The sequence below is a fragment of the Filicampus tigris genome, chromosome 5 (assembly GCF_054856515.1).
Source record: "Filicampus tigris isolate MCC_2025a chromosome 5, RoL_Ftig_1.0, whole genome shotgun sequence".
Taxonomy (NCBI): Eukaryota; Metazoa; Chordata; class Actinopteri; order Syngnathiformes; family Syngnathidae; genus Filicampus; species Filicampus tigris.
In genome coordinates this window covers 6,581,063-6,598,853 of record NC_141221.1, presented here as the reverse complement: position 1 = coordinate 6,598,853, position 17,791 = coordinate 6,581,063, and the positions used below count along the sequence as shown (strand labels likewise).

The 17,791-nt window shown below is 44.5% G+C and overlaps 1 protein-coding gene across 3 annotated transcripts in view; it reads right to left on the bottom strand.

Annotated features, from left to right (window-relative positions):
• LOC147147073 (zinc finger SWIM domain-containing protein 6) overlaps window positions 1-17,791 on the bottom strand; it is a 76,454-nt gene that overhangs the window by 35,100 nt on the left and 23,563 nt on the right. Inside the window, exon 1 of one of the 3 annotated variants that reach the window (XM_086030025.1) lies at window positions 6,074-6,155. The exons of the other annotated variants lie outside the window; for them this stretch is intronic. The gene's annotated coding sequence lies outside the window, so the exon portion shown is untranslated. Of the gene's footprint in view, window positions 1-6,073; window positions 6,156-17,791 lie in introns of those variants that run through there. 3 annotated transcript variants of the gene reach the window in all.

Here is a 17,791-nt window from a genome sequence, read left to right as displayed (position 1 = left end):
GCCACAAACATTTCTGTAATTGAGTTAAGATTCCAAGTCAAAGTAGAAGACGGGGAGTGGTCATTATGACTATTGGCTGAATTGGGAGTGATCATTAACAAAATCTAATAGGGCTGTGCGGAAAAAAGTCTGACTCCAAGATTGATTCCGCTGTGAAAGCGAGTCAACAAAAAGAGCAAATAGATGTTAAATGTGCCTGTGCTCATCCACTTTGGCCTCGCACATTAATCAAATTACCTCGTCGGACAAGAGAAGGGGAAAGCGGAGAGGGGAGCAACACAAGCTTTTTATGATCCGAGGCCCGTGAGCGCCTGCAGCCGATTGGAAAACACGCCATCTGACTCCCGTGTTGACCAAAGATGGCCTGCGAAAAACCTCGTGGATAAAAAAGCTACCGGGCTGGAATCCGATCCGAAAAGCACAGATTTGCAGCGGGTCGAAGAGAGGTCGCCGGGAAACCCCCACCTTTGGACCCTCGTCCCACCCACGGCCAAAAGAGCTTCCCCCCTAATCTCCTCACCGCGGCTCGATTAAGAGGCCTTTTTGGATCTCCGGGCATGTGTGGTCCTATAAGGAAGCACCCACATGGAGACTGTAAACAGAGATCAATGCTATCCTGCAGAAGACCTTGCCTCAAATGTGTGTCTGTGTACTAGGTGTGGGAGGGGCAAAAATAACACAGCTGAGCTCCAAGGGCGGCCATATTTATGCCTTCAACCCTCCGGGGAGGGTGAGGAGCCTTCTCCCCAGATGTGTTTTCCTCTCACCTCTCTCATGATCCCAACTTGCTTACACAGTGCTACCCTCACCCTCGTTAAGAGTGCCCCAACTTAACGGCTAAATGTACCGTAATGCCCTTGCATGTGGGCAAGGAGTGCCACAGTCGCCAATACTTGTCCATCTGATTACTGAGCAAGGCAAACCGTCAAACGCATGAATACAAAATGAGAAAACTCACGCCCAGGCGCTCACATAGAACTACCCCCTGATGTCATGCACTAGGCCACGCCCCAATTCAAGGTACCACTGTAAAAGTTGATTTCGCTTTTTGTGATTTCGTCAAGCACAACGTGCATGCTAATCATCAGGACGGAAGGGGGTGCGCATAGGGGAGCCCGGGGGGAAAGGGGTGGGGGGGGGGGGGGTGGATCGGAGCTGTCACTGGCTGGCGTTTGCAAGTGACAAGCCGCCGCCAACTGCCACTTAGTTGCCAAGCGCTACATCCAGAGTGACTTGCAATTTTCCAACTATCACTTTCAAAATGGATTGTAATTCCGCGGGACGGGCGGACTGTCAGTGGCGGATCCCAAAAGGTTGGCCGCTCTGAAGGATGGGCGTCGACGCGGAGACAGCCGAGCATCTGTACGAGGAAGAAATCGAAACAAAAGAAGGGATGAGGATTATACAGTAATGGGGTGGCCGTATGAATGGCATCGAGATGGCTTCTCTGTAGGAGGCAAATTAAGTGGCAAGAGAGACAAGAGTTTTTCCACAACGTTGATGTACAAGGATAATTAGATAAAACTGCTTGCAAAGAACTAATAAAATGAGAGCGTCAAAAGGCACATTTTAATCAGGAGAAAATAATACATATAAAATCTGTTGATAAGACAATATGTTTATACTATTTTACATCACATTTTGTTTGGAGAGTTTTTTTCTTTAGAGGAACTCCACTGGATTCCTACCAATATAACTATTTTGATTAAAATGCAATACAGTAATGTATCGTGAGTATATTTGCAATAATATATAATACACATATTTAAATGTAATTATTGTATATATAACATAAAGGTTATCTTATCTCAATACAGTTTATATCATCATCGGTGTCCAATGAAAACCATGTCCCCGCTTTATTTGAAGAGGAAAATATTTTGTTGTTTTTTTTGAGTACAGAATTGGAGATGCTTGCTTTTTTATTGGACATCAACAAGATATAAAACATAGAACATGGTTAGATTTCATTGAATTGAATAAATTATTATGCATATAAAAACTACTAAATACAAAATATAGAGATATATTTATTCTAAATACTCAGCCAAGCATCTAACAGTCCATTTTGCAGCACTAGTGTGAGTGCTCATCTCTCTGGGGTGACATCGTTGCACCGTTATTGTGCTCTGTGCAAAATAAACAAGGCATTGCCATCGTAAAGCTGTATGCTATATTCGGTGTGTACATTTATGGAAATTTACATTTTTATGTCCTTGTTAGCTTTAAAACGGTAAGGCATCAAGTGATTCAATGCAGCTGCGGCCGACAGTTAAGGTTAGTCTTGCTTAGCTAAAAGGACGGCTAGTCTAAATTGTGCAGAGCCGTCATAACACAGTACGAACATATTTTCCAGTCTTAAAGGGGGAGTTTTGTGGTTTAAAAACAACAACTTTCTGTTACATATGTTGAAGCTGTCTGTATGTGTGGACAGAAGAATATTATCAATAATAATCTCTGTCTCCTCTATGGCCCCATTTAATGCGTCTAATTTCATTTTAATGATTATTTTCAAGCTTGTCCCACCACGACAAAAATATCCTATACGTGATGCTACATTCAAATCTTGCTAGCAGTTTGAAAATTGAAAAGTCCCCATTCACCTAACACAAAACACACACGTACAAACCTCACCTAGCATAAAGGAACTTTTCTTTTTCATTGTTGCTGTGTGCAAACATCCACGATTTTGAGTTAGATTTTGTAGACTTACGGAAACATACATTTATGTCAGATTCACTAGTATACACAAATGCAAACCATCCACCTCTGGTGGTTTCCATTAACTTTGCTATGCCAAAAGATAGCTAGGCTGGACTGGACATTTTACTGAGAAAAAATGGCAATTCTCTTGTTTTAATTTTTGTACAAAAAACATCACAAGAGCACATTTATGAAGGTGGGAACAAGCCGTTTACCAATTTTAAGCTATTTAAAAAGCTCACCTAGAATAAATGGGCTCCGTCTTTGATCCTCACTAGCGTCCGCTATGTTGCTCATCTGTCCGAATGTGTCTGATTGTACTTGAAACAAATTATATAAAGACATACAAGGCACGCGTTTGGGGGGCTATTTATAATGTATTTGAAGAAAGTCAACAAAACAAAGCTGCAATGTGGAGTGACAGCTGCTTTTTAGGCCGATACTGTGGACATTTTGTTCGGGAGGCCCTTTGTCAACAACTTTGTAGCAACCGTATCTATACTGAACGCTTCATTCTAGAATTATTGCGCTCAGGTTGCACGCATCCCATCGTCTGACTATGTACCCACGTCACTTGAGAAGCTAGTGACCTGCTAATTCCGTCTCCTGGCTATACATTAACTTTACATTATAGTCATCCGTGTGTGAGTTTCATTAGCGTGAATGAAATTACAGCAGGGCCAGGGAATGAATGTGCATAATTAGCCAGAGGTGTGTCCCAGCAGGGCCGCGTAAGCTACACTATATGGAGTGAAGGGGTGATGGGCCCCATTGAAAAGCCATCGTGTGCTCCTTCAAGCCGAACGAAAAAGCCATATAGCAACGGCAGACGGGCAGTGGAGCGTGGTCAGGACTAGCACGGCCTCTTATGCTAGCCTAAACACTATCAAAATCACTGACCTACATTTAAGACCTAAATTCCAATTTCCAATCTTCAATGAAATATTCAATTCTCTTCCTTTCATAGCATTTCTCTTGGCTGCACTAGTTCCACTACATGTGGTGATCATTTTTTTTTTTTTTTTTGTCCAATTGGATTTCATCCTCTGCAGCACTGGTGTCAAACTCAAGGGCCGGGGGCCAGGAAACCGACCCGCAACATCATTTTACGTGGCCCACGAAGGCAAATCATGTGCATTGACTTTATGTTTCTTGCTAAATACAAATGTGCAACATTTCCTACACTTTTTATAATGTTGACATATTGCAAGCATTTTTTGATACCACTCCCATTCCTAAAATAAATTGGGAAAAAATGAACAATGTTTGACTGAACTATCAACCAATCATGTGATAATATGAGGTGATCATGGTTCGCACAGGGAAACCATAACTACGATGTGGTGTGTGACAAAAATGAGTTTGACACCTCTCCTCTACTGTATGTTCCTGCCATGTCAATCTAATCTGCCCAGAGCCTTCAGAATCAGTCATGCTGCCTGATGTAATTTATTAGCAATGACACAGTTTCTTTAACCAGTCCGATTTGAAATTCAGCCTCACAGGGCTGGCACCCAACATCATCAGCATTGTTCCCTCCTCTGATTGGTTCGTCACAGCCAAACATGTTACAACCAAGTTCAACTAGCAAAAAATTGTTGTAACAATCTACTAATTTAATTGTCAGTATCTCTGATGAGTATGATGTGTTTTATTTAAATGTTTTATGTGGTTGTCCTACTATGATTTATAATATTGATTCTGAAGTGCTCCAGATGATGAACGTGGCACAGTTGTATGCTGCTTTTGATGGCTTGTATAATTGCGGCATGATAGTGGTGGTATTAAGAGTTGAGTTAAGTCAGGTAAGTCCCTGCTGAAGGAACCAAACGCAAGGCGAGCCACCGAGTAGTGGAGACGTGATAGTGCTAGCCCAGTGAAGTGAGGTGATGCCGCCTGGAGTCAGCCAAGCTTCAGGAATAAACAAAAGAGTCAAACAATAAATGCAGCTCATTGGTTTGGAATGTGCGTAGGTGCTGGGGGAAGTGTTGCCGGGAGTGTGAGCGCGTGCGTTTGTGTGTGTGTGTGTGTGATTAGTACAAAATGACATTTTGTCACAATTGATTACACATGCGTTGCTCTCGCCTCAATTGCACTTTCACCCATAATAAATCCTTTTGATCAAAGCCATTTGCAGCATTCGTCTTGGTGTGGAAAAAGTTGTCGCAAAGAGATGCACTACAAAGCCGTGTGTTACAACAAGCGAGGCCAACTGAAAATAATTATTTGCATGTGACAGGATGTGTGAGTGTGCACGTATGCAAGCCCTGTGTATCTTATTTAAATCCAGGAAGTAACCAGGCAAATGTTTACTCTCCATGTTTGTTGACAAGCAACCTGACACACACACACGCTGTGAACACCTTTGCCTGATTTTTTGACTTTTCCCCATGGTTCTATGATGGACTTAAGGGGTGATGGGCCCCATAATGATATAAGTAATGGCAAAAGTATGATCACAACTAACGAACGGAAAATGGGCCATATCGTAATGTAGTGTTGCACAGCACTCAGTGTCCTGGTTGCTCGGTAGAAAATGGCGGCAAAAGACCAAGTGGCATCTTTGCTTTTTCTTCGACATTTTCCTTTGTTTTGTTGGGTGATAACACCATCTGAGTACTAGGAGAGAAATTGTGCTGACAATCAGAGAAAATGGGACCAAATCACCATGTAGCGGTAACATAGCATCCAGTTTCCCAGATGCTCAGTACACAGGTGACGAAGCAGAATCAGCTGCGTTTAAAGTGATGACAAAGAAGAAATTTGTGATAACGAGCACTGAATGGGATGGAAACGGAATATTAAGACGTAGTGTTAGCAACAAATGCTACATTTCGTTTTCACACTGGTTGATTCTATACACTTAAGACAACTACATTAATAGTAATATAACTGGGATACTATATTAGTTAATGATGTTTAATATGTCCTGTATAGCTCATCTAAAGATGGTCCAATGTACATTAATTCAGAAATAGTAAGGACTGAGTCCTGCCATAAATAGCGAAAATTGTTTAGTATCATTTGAAACTCAATTTACAGCATTACCCGTAAAAGTAAATGCTAAAGGCCCTTTCGTGAGTTCTTTCGTTAAGAATCCAGCCTAAACATAGCTCTGGCCCAATGTACAAAGTATGTCACTCACTTGAGACGTCACATCAACAATACTTCCTTGACACCAAAGGTCACTTTCCTATTTAGACAGGAATTTGGTGCCATCTTGTGGCATTAATATGCTTCAGAATGAGCACAAAAACACAAACAGTTTTTTTTTCCTTCAGAAAATAGCTTGGTATGTTCTACAGGGGGGAAAAAAAAACTAATAGGTGAATTTATGAACAGTGAACTGTAAAAATGCCGGAGCGCTTACTGTATAGCTTATCCTTGGAGGTTCCACTGTATAAAATATCACCCAACCCAGATCTGACACACTACACTCATGTCGACTTTATGCACGCAGTGGCTTCAGCAGCTCCCTGCAATCACCCTCCTCCTGTTCCCAAACAGCTCCTCCTCTCTCCTCAATAATTGGCTCGTCTCCGGTTGACCCCTCCCATCGTACGCACGCACGCACACACACGGGGAATGTTCCCTAGCCTTGTGCTGACCCGTTGTGTGTGTACTGACGTCACTTACTAGACAAGGGGAGGCATCATTCCAGACACATACACACAGTCACACACGTGCACACATAAACACACACTCACAGGCCCCAGTCGAGGGAGTGGGTTGCGGGGCGGGGAGTGGGTTGCGGGGCGGGGGGTGGGGGGGTGGGGGTTTTTGCATTCCTGAGCAGGCACACAGACACACATCACCACGCCTGGCGGAGGGGAAGCATGGGGAGCGCTCAGCTGTAGCGGGTAGGAGGGGTAGAGCAGGGGGGGTGGTTGGCGGAAGGGAGCCGGCGGAGGGGGGGGGGGGGTGTTTAGGTGGCAGCAAGCCAGCGTTCCTCTGAGCTCAGCACTTCCCCTTTCAGCTCCAGCCAGCCGCTGCTTTTTTTTTTTTTCTTTTTTTTTTGTGCGTAACGCACAGCAGCCCCCCGCCGACCGGACCGCCAGCTCCATTTAACCCCTTCCTTCCCGGATGCACAGAGGTCATACTGGCCGTTCTCCTCCATCTCCAATGAGTATGCTTGTGCAACCACGACAGCCGTCCCCCACCCCCGCCATCATCCTGCCTGCCTAAAACCCCCTCAACATCCTATTATATAGCTAATAGGTTCATATTATTACCTTGACACACATGAAAGAACATATGCATGCACGCACCAGGAAGTCAGTTAAGCCTTTCAGAAGCCATTTTCGTTTTGTTTTGAACAATGCTGGCAGACTTTGGATTGCAGAATGTTCCGGTTTGTCATTGTTTGTTGATCACAGCGAGGGCAAAAGTGTTGTGAACGTGCAAAAAAAACACAGCATTATTAAAAAAGAAAAACAATTCCATGCGGTTTGGACTATCATCTTATGAAAGTCCATCCATCCATTTTGTACTCATTAGGGTCATGGGTGTAGCTGACTTTGGTACACACGGGTCTGGTCGGCAGTCAATCTCAGGGTGCATACTGTAGAAAAACAATTATTCACATTCACACTTCTCTCTAACAACTCTGGACAATTTAGAGTCTTCAATAATCCTAACACGCTTGTTTTGGGAATGTGGGAGGAAGGCGCAGTACCTGGAGGAAGCCCACACAAGCAGGATGGTCAGAGCCTGTGAGACAGATGTGCTACAAATATGGTTGTAGAAAGTATAGGAAAGGGCCCGTTTACATGCAAACACAGTTTTTTCTCGCCGAAAACCTCTTTGGTGTGTGAAAACTATAGCGCTTGTTGTCATTTGGGGGAGATGAGCTTCAGCCTATCCTAGCCTACCTAATTTGCAACCGTTCACGCCTACTGTACAGTGCCCTCCATAATTATTGGCACCCCTGGTTAAAATGTGTTAAAAGCCTTAAAATAAATGTAATTTTTATCCAGAAGCATACTCTCACACACAAAAACGTAGACTCAAACTCATCCCATGGTCATCTCAGTCCGCAGACATCACCCCATTAAAAACCTGTGGAGCGAGCTAAAGAGGAGAGAGGACCTAAGTCGCTGGATGATTTAGAGAGATTGTGCAAAGAGGAACTGTCAAAGATCAGAAGATCAGGTGCTGTTTTGTTGGCAAAAAGGGGTACAAATAATTGTGGCACACATGATTTGATGTAAAAGAATGATGTCTCAAAGTGGGATTTTTTTTTTCTTTAATGCACTTGAATTAAAGGTTGGATATTCCTTTTCTTGGTCCTATGTAATATAATAATAATATAATATCATATATTATATATATATAGTTTTTTTATTTTATTTTTATTTTATTTTTTTTAATAGAGGCTTACGACTGCATCTTAACCAGGGGTGCCAATAATTATGGAGGGCAGTGTATGTCTTCAATAAAGTTAACGTGTGTTTTGGGAGTGTGCGACAAAGCCAAAGTAGCCATTCATTCCATTTAATCCTATTATTATGACTACCAGGCAGCATGGTGAACTAGTGGTTAGCACATCTGCCTTAAAAAAAACTCTGGGTTTGCTTCTCCACTGGATTATCTCTTGGGTGACTTTACTCCGGGATACTCCTCCTCACATTTCAAAAACAGCCATGTTAGTTTCATTGACATGCGTAAATTGTCCAAGCGTCTTTGTGAATGTGAGTGCTTGTTTGTCTGCGATTGGCTTGCTACCAGTCCAGGGTGTACCCCACCCAATCTTGCATCCCTGATGAAGACAAGCGCTGTGGAAAATAGATGGATTGTCATGATGGTTGCTTTTTCCTATAAGGGGCCACAAATACGCCCATGTAGATATGGGCAAGACAAAGAAGTGTCACATCTCACATTAACCACAGCAGACAGTTTTTGCGGCAGAAGGTTGGGCACGTAAGAAGGTGCCGGGTGGGAGGTGAGCATCTCGCACGTTTTAATATTACTTGACACGCGTCGTGCAGCATTTCTGAGGTCGACGTCAAATACCCGCGGTCAAGAGGCGGAGAAATGAAGGGGAGGGAGGATGACGGCGAAGGAGATAGGGGAGGGGCTGGGGAAAGGTACACGAGGTCGATGCTGCTGCCCGCGGGCTATTGCTGTAAATATTGACGTTGATGTTAGGAGCACTCTCCCAAGGATAAACTATAAAGCAAAAGGGAGGGGGTGGCATCACATGCTACAGAAGGGGGTGGAGGGTAGGGGGAGAAATCAATGAGGGGTGAAGCTTCGCAATCGGAGAATTGAGCTCCTCTTCCTCCTCTCTGGGTGGTTTCAGTTTCAACTCTCACGCTAAAAGCAGACATTACAGTAACATCTCCCCTTTCACGCCAATGAACAGCGAGATGAAATAGACCCCCACCGGAAGAGAAAGAGGAAGAGGAAAGACCGCTCCGCCCCCAACCCCCTTGTTGCCTTTCTTTTGTTGACATCTGTATGTGTCGCCATGACAACTCGCCGCTGGTGCAAGCGTGCGTATTTGCATTGGAGGGCGCGTGATTGTTGGCAAATAAAAGAGGCGCGCGCGGCACAGTCATCCATTGTGTGCTCGTCACACTTCTTATCCTCGTGTCGTCTGTACGGAACCTGTTCCGTTATTGCGGGCGCTAGGCCCGCAGCGCCATCACATTAGACGAATGACGACATCCCGAATGTCGGTTCGTCTCCACTTCAAGGGATCCCTGTCCCCCTCCCCGCCCCCCCCTCAACACACACACTTTCGTTCACGGGGGTATGAACCCGGCTCCATGGCAACCAGAAAGGACATACGAAGGACCTGCGAGTTCACCGCAAAGGATAGAGAATGTGTTTATGCGAGATTCGTATCCTGTGGGCAAGTCAGCATTCACCCATGAAGTAGGTCAGCGAAATTTTCCCAAATTAGGTCAGTAGCAGTCAATGGATGCCAATGTGAGTGTGGGTGGTGAGAGGCGGGGGTGTCTAAAGCCATGTTTCCACCACGCGGTGCGGCGGTACGTTTTGGTGGCCAAGGTGTGGTTTTGGAAGCCTGACCATGGCGGGGTGTGTGAGAGCTGCGTCAGCTTTGTAATTGAGTGTGACATCATAGTGTAATTGTGGGTTCGATCCCGGCTCCGGCCTCCCTGTGTGGAGTTTGCGTGTTCTCCCCGTGCCTGCGTGGGTTTTCTCCGGGTACTCCGGTTTCCTCCCACATTCCAAAAACATGCATGGTAAGTTGATTGGACTCTCTAAGTTGCCCCTAGGTGTGATTGTGAGTGTGGATGTTTGTCTTTGTGTGCCCTGCGATTGGCTGGCAACCAATTCAGGGTGTCCCCCGCCTACTGCCCGAAGACAGCTGGGATAGGCTCCAGCACGCCCCGCGACCCTTGTGAGGAGAAGCGGTACAGATAATGGATGGATGGATGGATGGATCATAGAGTAACAAACAAGAGAGAAATCACTTGAGTCACCTATGTCATTGTATAAATCGCTGAATGATTTGGGTCCTGAATACATGCTGACTGAATATTTGAACCCAGTAAGGCTCTGCGGTGTGCAGACTTTAGCAGCAATTAGCTGTTATGCTGCACGCAAATGGAATAAGATGACAACAGAAATGAAATCAGGCCCAAGTGTAAGTGCTTTAAAATCCACGTGAAAAACTTTGCTCCCCCCTCCCCATACCTTGATTATGTTTTGTTTTTTTAAATACATTTTTAAACCATTGGTCACAGTACGGTCTTTTAGTATCTTTTACTAAATATTATTTTGAAATGCTTTAAATGTTTTTAAAGTCTTCTGAGAATGTGTTTCAATGTGCTTGGTAATTTTAGTAAACGACCTTGCCTCGCATCTGTGAATCACATCACGATAGATGGCGCCAATCATGAAAGTCATCTTGCCCTCCTAAACAATGAGCTCCAATAGCAAAAAGTGTAAAACACTACATTAGTAATGGCCCCAATTACCAAAGTCACTTGTAAACCATGACACTAACAATGGTCAGTCGGCATTGACAACCAATAACCTCCATCAGGAATGACCCTGATGTAAACTGGTACCTACCAATGTCCCTAACCTATGTGAATCACTACACTACTGATGGGCTCCAGCCATGAAAGTCCCCGATGTGAACTGCAGCCCCAAACACAAAATCACCAATACGAATCACTATACATGAAAAGTGCCCCAGTCATGTGATTCACTGCATTGCCAACAGTCCACAATCTTGAATGTGAATCTCTTCAAAGGTCCATGGGCACTACGAACAGTCAGCCTGTGAACCTGCACGCTACTGATCATCACCCCAATCGTGAAATTCTCCGCAATGACTTCCACTGCAAGTGGCCCATGTCAGCCGCTAGATTTCCAATGGCCCCTAATCACAAAAGGCACCTGTGCGGCCCACTACGCTACTAATATCCCTAATCATCAGTCACTTATGTTAACCACTTCACGAGCAATGGCTCTCAATTGTGACAGCCCCCGACGTGACCTGCGTGGACGACAGGTGGCCCCAATTAAGGACTACTTTCTTCCCACCTTCTCATATGAACACATTGTCATAGTAATTTACATAAATATAGCTACAGTTGTGATTTTGGAATATCTAATCATGGGAGTGCATAGCTAAAAAGCTTCTCACTACGTCAAGAGCGGAAAGTTTAGTGAAGTGAGTGGACTCATATTCTTCAGAGTGGACTAGCTGACTTTGTGTGAGTTTTCCCAAACAGACTTAATGGCGTGGGTTGTGTTAGTTCATACAAAAGCAGAATGAGGCATCAAAACGTCCCCAAAGCAGATTTGTTGTTTTTTTTTAACCAACTTCAAGCAGTCACTTTTTCTCTGCTCAAACATCCTTTGTATCAGGAGGCGTGTGCATCAAACAAGCTGTTTTGATTGAGAGTGCTTATGAAAAGCAGTCCGATTCGGTTACAGCGCCTAGGTCTGATTATTTAGCAGCCCTCCTCCTCTTCCTCCACTGGGCCCCCTCCAGCTGTTTGGATGGCTGCTTGCTTGTCATCTGCCTCTGTTCCTTCAAGTTTCTCCCCTCCCCGTTTTTCAAGAAGCCACAGTGGGAGCACGGCTTGTTGCCGATAAATGGCGGAACACAGGACACTTTGAAGTGCGCGCTGCGTTCGGAATGTGCTTTCATCCTCCCGCATCTGTCAGTCAACGCGAGGAACCCAAAAGGAAACTTTTTTTTTTTTTTTTTTTTTTTTTTTTACGGCACCAACTGCACATATTCCCTCCCCCACCTGCCCCTCTGGTTTCCTCTTTGTGCATACACAAACAACCAAAATGGCAACAACAGCCAGAGTGGGCCGGATAATAATCCACAAGGCGTTGCCGCCGTGATGTGAGCATGTAGCTACGGCTTGTGTAGTAGTCACATGAGGAAGTGGCTCTGCGGGGTGTGGCTTAAGTCATTGATGTGAACCACTACTACTAATGACCTTAGTCAGGAAAGTCATCTATGAGAACCAGTCCACAACCAATGAACCCAATAACATGTCATGTGAATTAGGGGTGCACCGTATATATTTAAAAAAAACAAAAAAAAAACATTGTCATCGCAATAATGGCCTGTGCAAAATGCGTATCACAAAGACGTGCAAATGGTTTCATATGGAATTTTATGCTTTTTTTTCCTCTGAATTTGACCAATTAGATGCAAACTTAAAGAGAAAATCCAACCCAAACATATTTTATCCAAGAATATGTTCTATGCAGACCCAGTAGTTGAAACAAGGCATTCTGATTAATACTGCATTGGTGGAATATGGGTTAAGCAGCGAAATCCACCTGTTTTTGTCCATCTCAGAGGGCGGCCATTTTGTCACTTCTATCGACTGAAAATGACATCGTAGATGCTCAGGGCTCCGGTTACGACCAGTCGCAGCTCACCTGTTTTTTGAAGCTGAGCGAGCCACGATTGGTCGGTATCTCAGACCTGAACAACTGTGATGTCATTCTCAGTCAACAGAAGTGACAAAATGGCCGCCCCCTGTGTTGCCTAAAAACGCATAGAAGATATTCTTGAAAAAAAAAAGGGGGTTTACTTCCTCATTAAATGAGCATATTGCCATCTAAGACTATTACTAAACTTTTTGCAGCATGGTAAAAAAAATTCATTAGATAAGAAAAATATCATTTCGCTAGGTACATGTTAAATATTGTATATAATATATAATATCGATCTTGCAATATTCAACAACCATATCGCATGTTTTTCCAATATCGTGCAGCCCTAATCTGAGAATCACTGCATGGCCGATGGCTCCAGGGGAGGGTTGTCAGAGAGGAAGTGGAAGACCACTGACAGGTGTCTTCTATGGGCAAGAACCCCACCTAATCCCACAAGCCCGCAGCCTAGCTCTGACAGCCACAGAGATGGCGAGAGGAGGGGGACGAAAAGCTCCGTTCCCTGGGCAGAAATCAAACCGCCAGGAGATGTGACAAGGACCACTTCCCCCTTCGCCGCCTCCACACCCCCCCCCCCGCCCTCTGCTGCCAATCACGCGTCACATGCGTCGCACCCTCGCACACAGACACACACACACACACACACACACACTCACGTCGGTGCCAGGGCCTGGGCTGTCTCTGCAAGTTAAAGAGACGTAAAGGAGTGTGCGAGCGTACAATGAGACACATGAGGAGAGAGGCCTCCAATGTGCGAGCCCAACGTGGCTTGGAGGGGGGAGCGAGCCGCAATGAGTTACAGTGACTAACGTTACCAGCCAGGGAGAAATGCCTGGAACAGAGCGGCCGGGTATGCGAGCCAGAGGACTGAACTGCGGCCAGCCTGGATGGATTCTCGGTCCAGATAAGTTGGGCCCAGACCAAGGGCCCAGCCACAGCTTGTCGGCGACAGGAAGAAGGGATGGAAGGAGGGAGGGATGAGGCGTGCTTATGGGCAAAACAGAGAGAGAGAGAGAGAAAGAGAGAGAGAGTTTAGAGGCTTTTCAGCTGCAAAAGTGGGGATGGTTGGAAGGGAAGCGCTGCGAGTCAAGCCAGCCGAGCTGGATCCGAGGCGCGGAGGCAGGGCCATGGCCGAGCCGGGGCGGCGGAGAGAGGAGCCAAGGGCTGGAGGCCAGAGAAAGGAAAGGAAAGAAGGGAGGGCTGGGAACGTGGGGCGGGGGGGGGGGGCTGTGTGGGGGGAGGCTGGAGCATGACTGGGGCCAGGGCCAGGGGCCTCCAGCTTTAGATTTAGTCAGCTGTTCCCCTGGCCAGCATCTGGAAGGACATGCAGAGAGACGGGTGAGATGGGGGAGAATTTTTAACGGGAAAGCAGAGAAGGAGAGGGATGGATGCAGGGGCGGGGATGGAGGTTTAGGAGGTGGACGGTGGAAAAGCCATTAGTTTCCACTAAGCAATCACACTCTGTACACAGGTAGAAGAAGTGCAGACCCTTGTGTAGTAAAAAAAGTAAAAAAAAAAAAAAAAAAGATCGATAAAAGCACAGATTCAACTCCTATACCTTAATATGAAGAATCTGGCATTTGTATTGTATCAAAATGCTAATGATAACAACATCTTTATTAAAAGTATGCGTATTTTTTTAGATTACTGTATAGGCTTTTTGAATACCAGAACCGGGTGGTCCCTAGGCTTGCACATGAAACGTATTTGTCATGAATCATAATTGGAGCCGACAACATCAAATTCTCTCAAATAAAGCCACGGATGGAGATTATCTTGCTTATCCAAATCTATCTGTTGCCATTATTGCTCATGGTTCATGGCTGGAGATTCACATTCCTCCTTGTCGCCGCTGTCCCAGTTTTGTTCCCCACCTTATTAAAACTCAAGTTCTCAACTGCGCTTGGCTTTTGGCTTTCTCTGCTTACGTCCTTTTTTCGCGTTGTGCCGTGGAAATGAGTAACGAACCTATTTTGTCAACTTAAAAGAGTGGAAACCTAAACCTGAATAATCTACTTGACTACAGTAAGAAAGCATTTGTACTTTTGTGACTTCCAACCACTGCCGCCAGTAGCACAGACAGGAGAAAGCGCAGACAGGAGGTGGTTAAGGCTCACTGGCTCCACAAACCACTCGTCCCCTCCTCACTGGCTCGCCAGACCCGTCCTCTTCTGCCAGTTGTGCTCGGGCAACGGGCCCGCTATTCATTGCGGGCCGCCCGCCGCCGTAACCCTAAGCACGTTCCAGTAGCCCTCACTAACAGGTGCCATGGACGCACACTCGTTCAGGAGCCAGCGGTTGCAAATGACAGCGCACATGACTGTGAATTGTGGGAAACGGGGGTCCGTACATGACGCGGAAGGAAGGAGGAGGACACAACTGGGATGAGGGACATTAGATTGTACGTACAGTATTTGGTTTCTAGGAAAAGCAAGTCACTGGGGGCACTACTAACCAAGCACTTTATGACCTATCATATTCCATTCAGATGGACACGGGCGCCGCGGATGAAAATCATTTTGGCCATGAGTGACTCAGCGCTCAAGATTTTGCAGGTATGCGACGCTCGCGTACATGGGCTGTGTAATGCATATCAATGAGCTGCACGTGGTCTGCTGCTTCCCTTCATTTGCTTTCACATACGCCACAGTTAGACATGACCCGGAGAGGGTTTTCCTTAAAAACGTGCCAGGAAAACGACTACCCGGCAAGATGAAGCAACTCCTATTGATTTGACTTCATAGCGACACTGACTGTCTGTATATTTATTTATTTATTTATATTAGAACTACTTTAGCTAACTAACTACAGTTATTGAAATACAAAATCTAAAATATCCCTGTCAAGATCGTTTCGGAATTTGGGGAAAAAAGATGGCTGTCCACGCACATGAGCTACAACCTGGATTTGAATTATATTGCGTAGCAGTTTAAACGCAGCGTGGAAAATCCCATTTAATGATCCAAAGGCTCACAAGTGTCCCAAGTTAAAAGGTGGGAGTTCCATTGTTATGACCGCAACAAAACAGGAATGTGTACATATTGTAAATCAAAACACGCCATAGTCTATTACGAACTTACACCGACACAGTAGCAAATGGGGCTTGAATGATTAAACAACCGTTATTAGCTCTTTTGAAATCGGTAATCAGACAATTATTTTTTTGCAGATTTTATTTGATTTTTTTACACTTTACAACATGTTTCTTGTCAAGTTAAACAAATATTGTACTAAAAAAATTATTGTACAACAGTCAAATATTCTGCCTGTAATTCACGTATTTACTTTTGTAAGCATTAATTGACCAATTTTATTCTTTTTTTTTTAAAATTAGTTGGCCGATTAATCAGCTATGGGAATTTTATTCTGCCAGATATCGGAATCGGCATTAAAAAAAAAAAAATCCATCAGTCGGGCCATAGTAGTAAAGACAGTCGTTTGAAAAGGGTAGTTTACTTAACTAAATATGCCACATATTTACAAAAACTAAAACAAATCCTAAAGATAATAAATCTACATTAAAATTCAGCATTTGAGAAAAAAAGAAAACAAACAAACCTGCTCTAAAAACGAATTAAAACTATTTTTTAAACTATCATAAGCCTGAGCTGGATATTACTGTTTGACGTAAGGAGACTAAAAAAAAAAAAAAATTTGTCATCAGTGTTTCTACTAAACAGTACAGCTCTGACAGCAACACTACGTTGGGTCCTGTAAACCCTAATCAGCCTTTTGTTTTTTCCCCCCGTTAGGATGCCTAGGCGGGATGACGATAGTTGCGTCAGAGTCAGTAATAGTTGGACATCATACACCACACACCATAGTGGTAACTTATAATTTGGCAATTAATAATACAAAGAAATGGAATGTGTCCCAGTACAGGTAAGTTCTACGTCATTCACTAATCCTCTTTTAAAACAGATATCCTGCAAAATATGTACAGGTACATCAGTCATTACAAAAGGTTTTCACACAAACTTTCACACAGAGACAAGACATCCCATACAGACAAGCAGTTTATGGCGGTCCTGAAATAATTTTGAGCATATGAACAACTTGCAATGAAGTACTTTGTCTGCTCAGTTACTGCCTTACTTACTGTTTTTCATTCCAATGCTTCGTATTTACAGCCTAGAACATTTTCATACTAATATTTACTTTACTGTAATTCTGACTTGATTATTCCGAGACCATGAGTTGTGTACAAATTCAGATTACATCGCTGCCGTAGGAATGGACGTCTGTTGTAAACCAAAGACCCGCTGTAGAACTTGTAAGATAATTGCAAATTGTCAAACCAGCATTCCTTTTTACACAAGCACTACCCTGGCTCTCGTACTACCTCTGAAGGTAGAATATTGCTGCGGAGAGACCTTGTCCCCAACGCCGTAACACCCACGCCGCTGCCGGACTAGTTTGCTTTGCAGCAGCAACAAGCTGTGCGGTGGATCCTCTCCTCCGTGGTGATAAATAAACTGCCCTCAAAGAACCGAGCCGGGAAAAAGTGTATGTCATCGTAACATGTGATATAACGGCCCAATCACGAAAGAGAATGCGCGCTGCCGTACAGAAGGGTACCCAGGTTGGAAGCCGGACCGGCAAAAAAAGGGTAAAGTGCCCAGCCCTGCACGTGACGCAATGCGGCAGTTGTCAGTATAAAGAAGCCTTTACACCCCGCCCCAATAAAAAGCATCTCAACCCATGGTAGAATTTGCGTTTGACATTAAGATATCCAATAAATGTTGTTTGTTTCAACAAACAATCGGGGTGGTGGGTAGTGTCCCTCGGAGGGCCGTTTTTGATGGATAAGTCGTTTTGAAATCAGAAGCTAGTAAATAGTTTGTTCAACTCTTTTCAATTTATTTTAAAGGAAGGATTGGTCACAAATGTTTGCCATGTCTCGTATGTAGCGGTAAAAAGTGAAGACAATTTGAAAGGAAAATGTCACGTCGACGCACATGATTTGCCGTCGCGGGCCACGTAAAATGATTTCGTGGGCCGGATCTGACACCCGGGCCTTGAGTTTGACACCCGTGACTTAAGGGTCTTCAATTAATCTCCCATACACGTTTTGGAGGTTTGAGAGGAAGCCGGATCACGGCGGGAAACGATTCGAACTCCACACAGGAAGGCTAGAATCGGAATCCCGAACCTCAGAACTGTGAGGCAGATGTGTTAACCA